This window comes from Hyla sarda, chromosome 4 (genome assembly GCF_029499605.1).
Source record: "Hyla sarda isolate aHylSar1 chromosome 4, aHylSar1.hap1, whole genome shotgun sequence".
NCBI lineage: Eukaryota > Metazoa > Chordata > Amphibia > Anura > Hylidae > Hyla > Hyla sarda.
The window spans coordinates 23588974-23597889 of record NC_079192.1 but is presented as its reverse complement, the minus strand read 5'-3'; positions in this window follow the sequence as shown (position 1 = coordinate 23597889).

Here is an 8916-nt window from a genome sequence, read left to right as displayed (position 1 = left end):
GTGTACAGGGGATGTATGGAGGTATAAAGAGTAAGTCTGGGAGGTATACAGGTGTACGGGAGTATACAATGGTGTACAGGGGATGTATGGGGGTATAAAGAGTAAGTCTGGGAGGTATACAGGTGTACGGGAGTATACAATGGTGTACAGGGGATGTATGGGGGTATAGAGAGTAAGTCTGGGAGATATACAGGTGTACGGGAGTATACAATGGTGTACAGGGGATGTATGGGGGTATAGAGAGTAAGTCTGGGAGATATACAGGTGTACGGGAGTAGACAATGGTGTACAGGGGATGTATGGGGGTATAGAGAGTAAGTCTGGGAGGTATACAGGTGTACGGGAGTATACAATGGTGTACAGGAGATGTATGAAGGTATAAAGAGTAAGTCTTGAAGGTATACAGGTGTACGGGAGAATACAATGGTGTACAGGGGATGTATGGGGGTATAAAGAGTACGTTTGGGAGGTATACAGGTGTACGGGAGTATACAATGGTGTACAGGGGATGTATGGGGGTATAAAGAGTAAGTCTGGGAGGTATACAGGTGTACGGGAGTATACAATGGTGTACAGGGGATGTATGGAGGTATAAAGAGTAAGTCTGGGAAGGTATACAGGTGTACGGGAGTATACAATGGTGTACAGGGGATGTATGGGGGTATAGAGAGTAAGTCTGGGAGGTATACAGGTGTACGGGAGTATACAATGGTGTACAGGGGATGTATGGGGGTATAAAGAGTAAGTCTGGGAGGTATACAGGTGTACGGGAGTATACAATGGTGTACAGGGGATGTATGGAGGTATAAAGAGTAAGTCTGGGAGGTATACAGGTGTACGGGAGTATACAATGGTGTACAGGGGATGTATGGGGGTATAGAGAGTAAGTCTGGGAGGTATACAGGTGTACGGGAGTATACAATGGTGTACAGGGGATTTATGGGGGTATAAAGAGTAAGTCTGGGAGGTATACAGGTGTACGGGAGTATACAATGGTGTACAGGGGATGTATGGAGGTATAAAGAGTAAGTCTGGGAGGTATACAGGTGTACGGGAGTATACAATGATGTACAGGGGATGTATGGGGGTATAAAGAGTAAGTCTGGGAGGTATACAGGTGTACGGGAGTATACAATGATGTACAGGGGATGTATGGAGGTATAAAGAGTAAGTCTGGGAGGTATACAGGTGTACGGGAGTATACAATGATGTACAGGGGATGTATGGGGGTATAAAGAGTAAGTCTGGAAGGTATACAGGTGTAGGGGAGTATACAATGATGTACAGGGGATGTATGGGGGTATAAAGATTAAGTCTGGGAGGTATACAGGTGTACGGGAGTATACAATGGTGTACAGGGGATGTATGGGGGTATAAAGAGTAAGTCTGGGAGGTATACAGGTGTACGGGAGTATACAATGGTGTACAGGGGATGTATGGAGGTATAGAGAGTAAGTCTGGGAGGTATACAGGTGTACGGGAGTATACAATGGTGTACAGGGGATGTATAGGGGTATAAAGAGTAAGTCTGGGAGGTATACAGGTGTACGGGAGTATACAATGGTGTACAGGGGATGTATGGAGGTATAGAGAGTAAGTCTGGGAGGTATACAGGTGTACGGGAGTATACAATGGTGTACAGGGGATGTATGGAGGTATAGAGAGTAAGTCTGGGAGGTATACAGGTGTACGGGAGTATACAATGGTGTACAGGGGATGTATGGAGGTATAGAGAGTAAGTCTGGGAGGTATACAGGTGTACGGGAGTATACAATGGTGTACAGGGGATGTATGGGGGTATAAAGAGTAAGTCTGGGAGGTATACAGGTATACGGGAGTATACAATGGTGTACAGGGGATGTATGGAGGTATAAAGAGTAAGTCTGGGAGGTATACAGGTGTACGGCAGTATACAATGGTGTACAGGGGATGTATGGGGGTATAAAGAGTAAGTCTGGGAGGTATACAGGTGTACGGGAGTATACAATGGTGTACAGGGGATGTATGGAGGTATAAAGAGTAAGTCTGGGAGGTATACAGGTGTACGGGAGTATACAATGGTGTACAGGGGATGTATGGAGGTATAAAGAGTAAGTCTGGGAGGTATACAGGTGTACGGGAGTAGACAATGGTGTACAGGGGATGTATGGAGGTATAAAGAGTAAGTCTGGGAGGTATACAGGTGTACGGGAGTATACAATGGTGTACAGGGGATGTATGGGGGTATAAAGAGTAAGTCTGGGAGGTATACAGGTGTACGGGAGTATACAATGGTGTACAGGGGATGTATGGGGGTATAGAGAGTAAGTCTGGGAGATATACAGGTGTACGGGAGTATACAATGGTGTACAGGGGATGTATGGGGGTATAGAGAGTAAGTCTGGGAGATATACAGGTGTACGGGAGTAGACAATGGTGTACAGGGGATGTATGGGGGTATAGAGAGTAAGTCTGGGAGATATACAGGTGTACGGGAGTAGACAATGGTGTACAGGGGATGTATAAAGAGTAAGTCTGGGAAGGTCCCCTCTAGATTTGGTTTTGGCCCTAATTTTAGGAAATGGGTTTCCATCCTCAATAGGCATCCCCGGGCTCAGGTTCTTGTGAACCCCCTCCCATAGACTTGCATTGAGGGGGCGGACGTCACGAGGGGGCGGGGCTATGACATCACAAGCCCCAGGCGCCGGCTCCAGCGTACGGAACATTTTGTTCCAAACGCTAAGCAGCAGAGTACCCCTTTAAATACCAACAGTTGCATCATGCCCTTAATGCTCAGTTCCCAGTGGGAGGACCGCCGATCTCTGCATTCCCATTGATTGGGGTTCTGAAATCCCAACGACCTAGGGGTCTCGTATCCATTCTTTATACGCATCTTATCCATGCCAAGAGCTCACCCCCACCATTGCCCGCTATACAGTATTGGCCGCCATATATTCCTAACCTCACAGATGATGATTGGGAAGAGATATAACTTTCTCATATGCTGGTACGCCCGACTGCTATAGTTACTGTATGTCACTCCTACTAGACTGCATAGAATGGGTCGATCTGATTCCGATGCTGGTCACCGCTGTGGTGCAGCCAGGGCTGATTTTTGGCACCTCCTTTGGGCGTGCCCTCAGATTGTGGCCTTCTGGAACGAAATCCTCTGACTTCTGGTCATCCTTGTAAAAACCCCTCCTCCGATTGACCCCCTGATATGCATTTTTGGTGTTTCAAACGAAGAAGTGTGGATACATCACACTCGTACCATTTTACAGGAAACACCGTTCTTGGCTAGGAAGGCAATTGCTCTTAAAGGACAACTGTAGTGGTACACTTTTATATATTCCGTGCCCGGGCCTCAAAAATAAACAAAATAAACTCATACATACCTTCCTACGAGCCCCCGTTGGTCCAGCACAGGCCTCACGGTCCGGCAGTGCTGACTTCATTCCACTTCCTGGGGACGGGGACGCCACAGAGCCGTCGGCGTATCACTGGCCGCAGCGATGTCCCGCCCCGGCTGGTGATAGGCTGAGCCCACTGTCATGTAAGAAGCCGGCCAGAGCTCCTCACATGACAGTGGGCTCAGCCAATCACAGGTCGGGGCGGGACATCGCTGCGGCTGGTGATACGCCGACGGCTCTGCCGCGTCCCCGTCCCCAGGAAGTGGAATGAGGTCAGCACTGCCGGACCGTGAGGCCTGTGCCGGACCAACGGGGGCTCGTAGGAAGGTATGTATGAGTTTATTTTGTTTATTTTTGAAGCCCGGGCATGGGTATATATAAAAGTGTACCACTACAGTTGTCCTTTAAGTGGATGGACCCGAAGCCCCCTACCATGTCTCAGTGGTGGGCGTTGGTAAATGCGGTGATCCCCTTTTCTCATCTAGTGTACAAAAATAGAAAATGTCAAGCCAAATTTCGTTCAGTGTGGGGTGCTTGGTGCTCCTCTCCCTTAACCCAATGGTCATATTCCATGACTAGACATAGAAACTCCTAAAATGCCATTATATGGAAGTGTTTCCTCCTTCTTCCCCCCCCCCCCCCCCCCTTGGCCTTATTTTGTGTATTTTATTTGTGTCCGTGCCTGTGCGCTTTGTGTACTGTTTTCTCTCTTTTTTCTTTACAGAGGCACAAAGAACTGCTGGAGACTTTGCTGGAATACGATGTAGGCGGCTGGCCACCTCCTGCTGATGTTATATTTGTCTGTGTTCTTTTATTAGTTTTATTTGATTGATTTTTGTCTCGGTCCATATGGTCCGGTCTACCTGAAACTGTTAAAGGGGTTATGCAGGAAAAAACTGTGGTGTCCCGGTACAGGACCTGGTCCTGTCCCTGTCTAAGGTCCCCCTCAGCTAGAGTCCCTCCATTTCTATAGGGCTCTCCTACAGGGCTTGCCCCTGGTCGCCTCATACAACTTATGTTAATGTGTTATTTAATGTATAGGAAAAATATATGTACAGGACCTTTCTCTGGTCATGTGATGTACAGTTGTAATGTATAATTGCTTAAGGACGGACCTTACTGGGTCATGTGATGTACCCAGAGTTCACTGGGTTCAGGACTTACAGGTTTGCTGACCAATGAGCTTGGTACAGCCCCTTGTTATATAAAGGGCTGTAGCCACTAAATTCGCTCTCTTGTCTCTCATCTCCTGGACACCAAAGAAGCAAAAACATCTCAGCAGAAATCACAATTCATCTAGGCCAAAGCCTAAGAACCTGCAGCCACTAAACCGTGAGTTACAAAGCTCAGTCTACCAAATCCTGTGTGACTACTACCAGCTAAAACTTCTAATAAGTAGCCAGTGGCCTGCATAAAACAGCTGATCATTCCAAGTCCCAGCAAAACCTGTGAGGAACTTGCATTCCGGTTACCTCTTAAGAGACTGTTATGTATAGAGACTGTTGCATAAAATCTTCAAGTAAAGTTCTTCAGTTTATTCATAAAGTCTGCTGTGGACATTCTGTTATTTTCCCTGCAGTTTCTCGGATGGTTGGCGGTAGGACCATTAACACAAAGGAAACCTCACCCTGGCGTCACAACATCTAAGGGTTAATACCACCAGATCCTGTACTTACATCACCGCAACACCCCAGACACCACAACTCTCCTGGCTTACCACATATATATCAACCGGCTCCAGAAAGTTAAACAGATTTGTATTAAAAAAAAAATCTCAATCCTTTCAGTACTTATGAGCTGCGGAAGTGGAGTTGTTCTTTTCTGTCTAAGTGCTCTCTGATGACACCTGTCTCCGGAACTGTCCAGAGTAGAAGCAAATCCCCATAGCAAACCTCTTCTACTCTGTGCAGTTCCCGAGACAAGCAGAGGTGTCAGCGGAGAGCACTGTTGTCAGACAGAAAAGAACAACTCAACTTCAGCAGCTGATAATTATTGAAAGGATTAGGATTTCTTAATAGAAGTAATTTACAAATCTGTTTAACTTTCTGGAGCCAGTTGATATACATACATATATATATATATATATATATATATATATATACATATATATCTATATCTATATATATATATATATATAAAAGTTTTTTCCTGGAATACCCCTTTAACCTGCTACTGCGCCATTACTCCTGCACCTCTTGTAGTATATGTATGTTTATGCCTTATTCATGGCCACATGGCCGATGGTTTTTCAACTTTCAATAAAACTAATTTAAAAAAAGAAAAAAGTAAATCTGGGAGGTATATCCTACAGAATAAATATAAGGTGTTACTTTCTACCTTAAAGTGCATTGCGTAGAAACAGAAGCCCCCAAATGTTACAAAATGGCGTATTTGTTTTTTTTTAAATTTCACTGCACAAATACGTTTTTTTTCTCTTCCACCGCAGATTATAGTATAATATAAGTAAGGTCATTACAAAGAACAATTGGTTACGCAAAAAACAAGCCCTCATATGGGTCTGTAGGTGCAAAATTGAAAGCGTTATGATTTTTAGAAGGAGAAGAGGAAAAAATTAAAGTGCAAAAATAAAAATGTGCCTAGTCCTTAAAGGGGTACTCTGCTGGCCAGCGTTCGGAATTAAATGTTCCGAACATTGTTTTTGGCGCTGCGGGGGTGGGCCACGCCCCTGGTGCCATCACGACCACGCCCCCTCAATGCAAGTCTATGGGAGGGGCGTGACTACCGTCACGCCCCTCCCATAGACTTGCATTGAGGGGGCGTGGTCGTGATGTCACCAGGGGCGTGGCCCACCCCCGCAGCACGAAAACAGCGTTTCTGAACATTTACTTCCGAACGCTGGCCAGCGGAGTACCCCTTTAAGGCCAGAGTGGGCCGAGTACTGAAGGGGTTAAATAAGCTACCGTACACACACAGGTTAGACAGAATTATCCTAACTAAATTAGGAAAACGGTATAAATTTTGGCGCTTTGCTCAGAGCCTGTGCGAGGGGATAAGGCAAATCCTATGGAAGGTAAATCTATTCCCCTTAGCTCTGCGCCATTAATCTCTGAGGATATAGTGACTTATACTGAGCGCAGAAACGCTGCAGGCACACAGATGTCCAGATACTGCTAATATACACCCACAGGGCCAGTAATCCTTACTCAGGGGAATAAGACCGCAATACTCATTAACACAACAAAGATCCCGCCGCCGCCTTCTACACAGCTCCATATTTTAAAAGGGCAATTCCAGTTAACACCGATATCACGAAGAATGATAGGAAACCATTATATTTATACACAACAGATCTGGTTATATACCTTATTTCTTAATACTATATGTAACCATCCAACACCACATGTCTGTACTAACCTGATGCATTTCCTAAACCATTGGGATTCCTCGGGAGAATAATTCACCTTATTCAGGATACTAAGAATGGAAGAAGAAGGAAAGGGTCAACGATTGTGATCGAATAACAAGAACTCTTCAAAAGATCTATAATGATGTCACTTGTGGGATATTTTACTGCCCCCTATGAACAGGAATATAACTATTATAATACTGTCTCCTATATACAAGAATATAACTACTATAATACTGCCTCCTATATACAAGAATATAACTACTATAATACTGCTCCTATATACAAGAATATAACTACTATAATACTGCTCCTATATACAAGAATATAACTACTATAATACTGCTCCTATATACAAGAATATAACTACTATAATACTGCTCCTATATACAAGAATATAACTACTATAATACTGCCTCCAATATACAAGAATATAACAAATATAATACTGCTCCTATATACAAGAATATAACTACTATAATACTGCCTCCTATATACAAGAATATATCTACTATAATACTGCTCCTATATACAAGAATATAACTACTATAATACTGCTCCTATATACAAGAATATAACTACTATAATACTGCTTCTATATACAAGAATATAACTACTATAATACTGCTCCTATATACAAGAATATAACTTCTATAATACTGCTCCTATATACAAGAATATAACTACTATAATACTGCTCCCTATATACAAGAATATAACTACTATAATACTGCTCCCTATATACAAGAAAATAACTACTATAATACTGTCTCCTATATACAAGAATATAACTACTATAATACTGCCTCCTATATACAAGAATATAACTACTATAATACTGCCTTCTATATACAAGAATATAACTACTATAATACTGCACCTATATACAAGAATATAACTACTATAATGCTGCCTCCTATATACAAGAATATAACTACTATAATACTGCTCCTATATACAAGAATATAACTACTATAATACTGCCTCCTATATACAAGAATATAACTACTATAATACTGCCTCCTATATACAAGAATATAACTACTATAATACTGCCTCCTATATACAAGAATATAACTACTATAATACTGCTCCTATATACAAGAAAATAACTACTATAATACTGCTCCTATATACAAGAATATAACTATTGTAATACTGCCTCCTATATATAAGAATATAACTACTATAATACTGCGCCTATATACAAAAATATAACTACTATAATACTGTCTCCTATATACAAGAATATAACTACTATAATACGTCTCCTATATACAAGAATATAACTACTATAATACTGCTCCTATATACAAGAATATAACTACTATAATACTGCTCCTATATACAAGAATATAACTACTATAATACTGCTCCTATATACAAGAATATAACTACTATAATACTGCCTCCTATATACAAGAATATAACTACTATAATACTGCTCCTATATACAAGAATATAACTACTATAATACTGCTCCTATATACAAGAATATAACTACTATAATACTGCTCCTATATACAAGACTATAACTACTATAATACTGCTCCTATATACAAGAATATAACTACTATAATACTGCCTCCTATATACAAGAATATAACTACTATAATACTGCCTCCAATATACAAGAATATAACAAATATAATACTGCTCCTATATACAAGAATATAACTACTATAATACTGCCTCCTATATACAAGAATATATCTACTATAATACTGCTCCTATATACAAGAATATAACTACTATAATACTGCTCCTATATACAAGAATATAACTACTATAATACTGCTTCTATATACAAGAATATAACTACTATAATACTGCTCCTATATACAAGAATATAACTACTATAATACTGCTCCTATATACAAGAATATAACTACTATAATACTGCTCCCTATTTACAAGAATATAACTACTATAATACTGCTCCCTATATACAAGAAAATAACTACTATAATACTGTCTCCTATATACAAGAATATAACTACTATAATACTGCCTCCTATATACAAGAATATAACTACTATAATACTGCCTTCTATATACAAGAATATAACTACTATAATACTGCACCTATATACAAGAATATAACTACTATAATGCTGCCTCCTATATACAAGAATATAACGACTATAATACTGCTCCTAT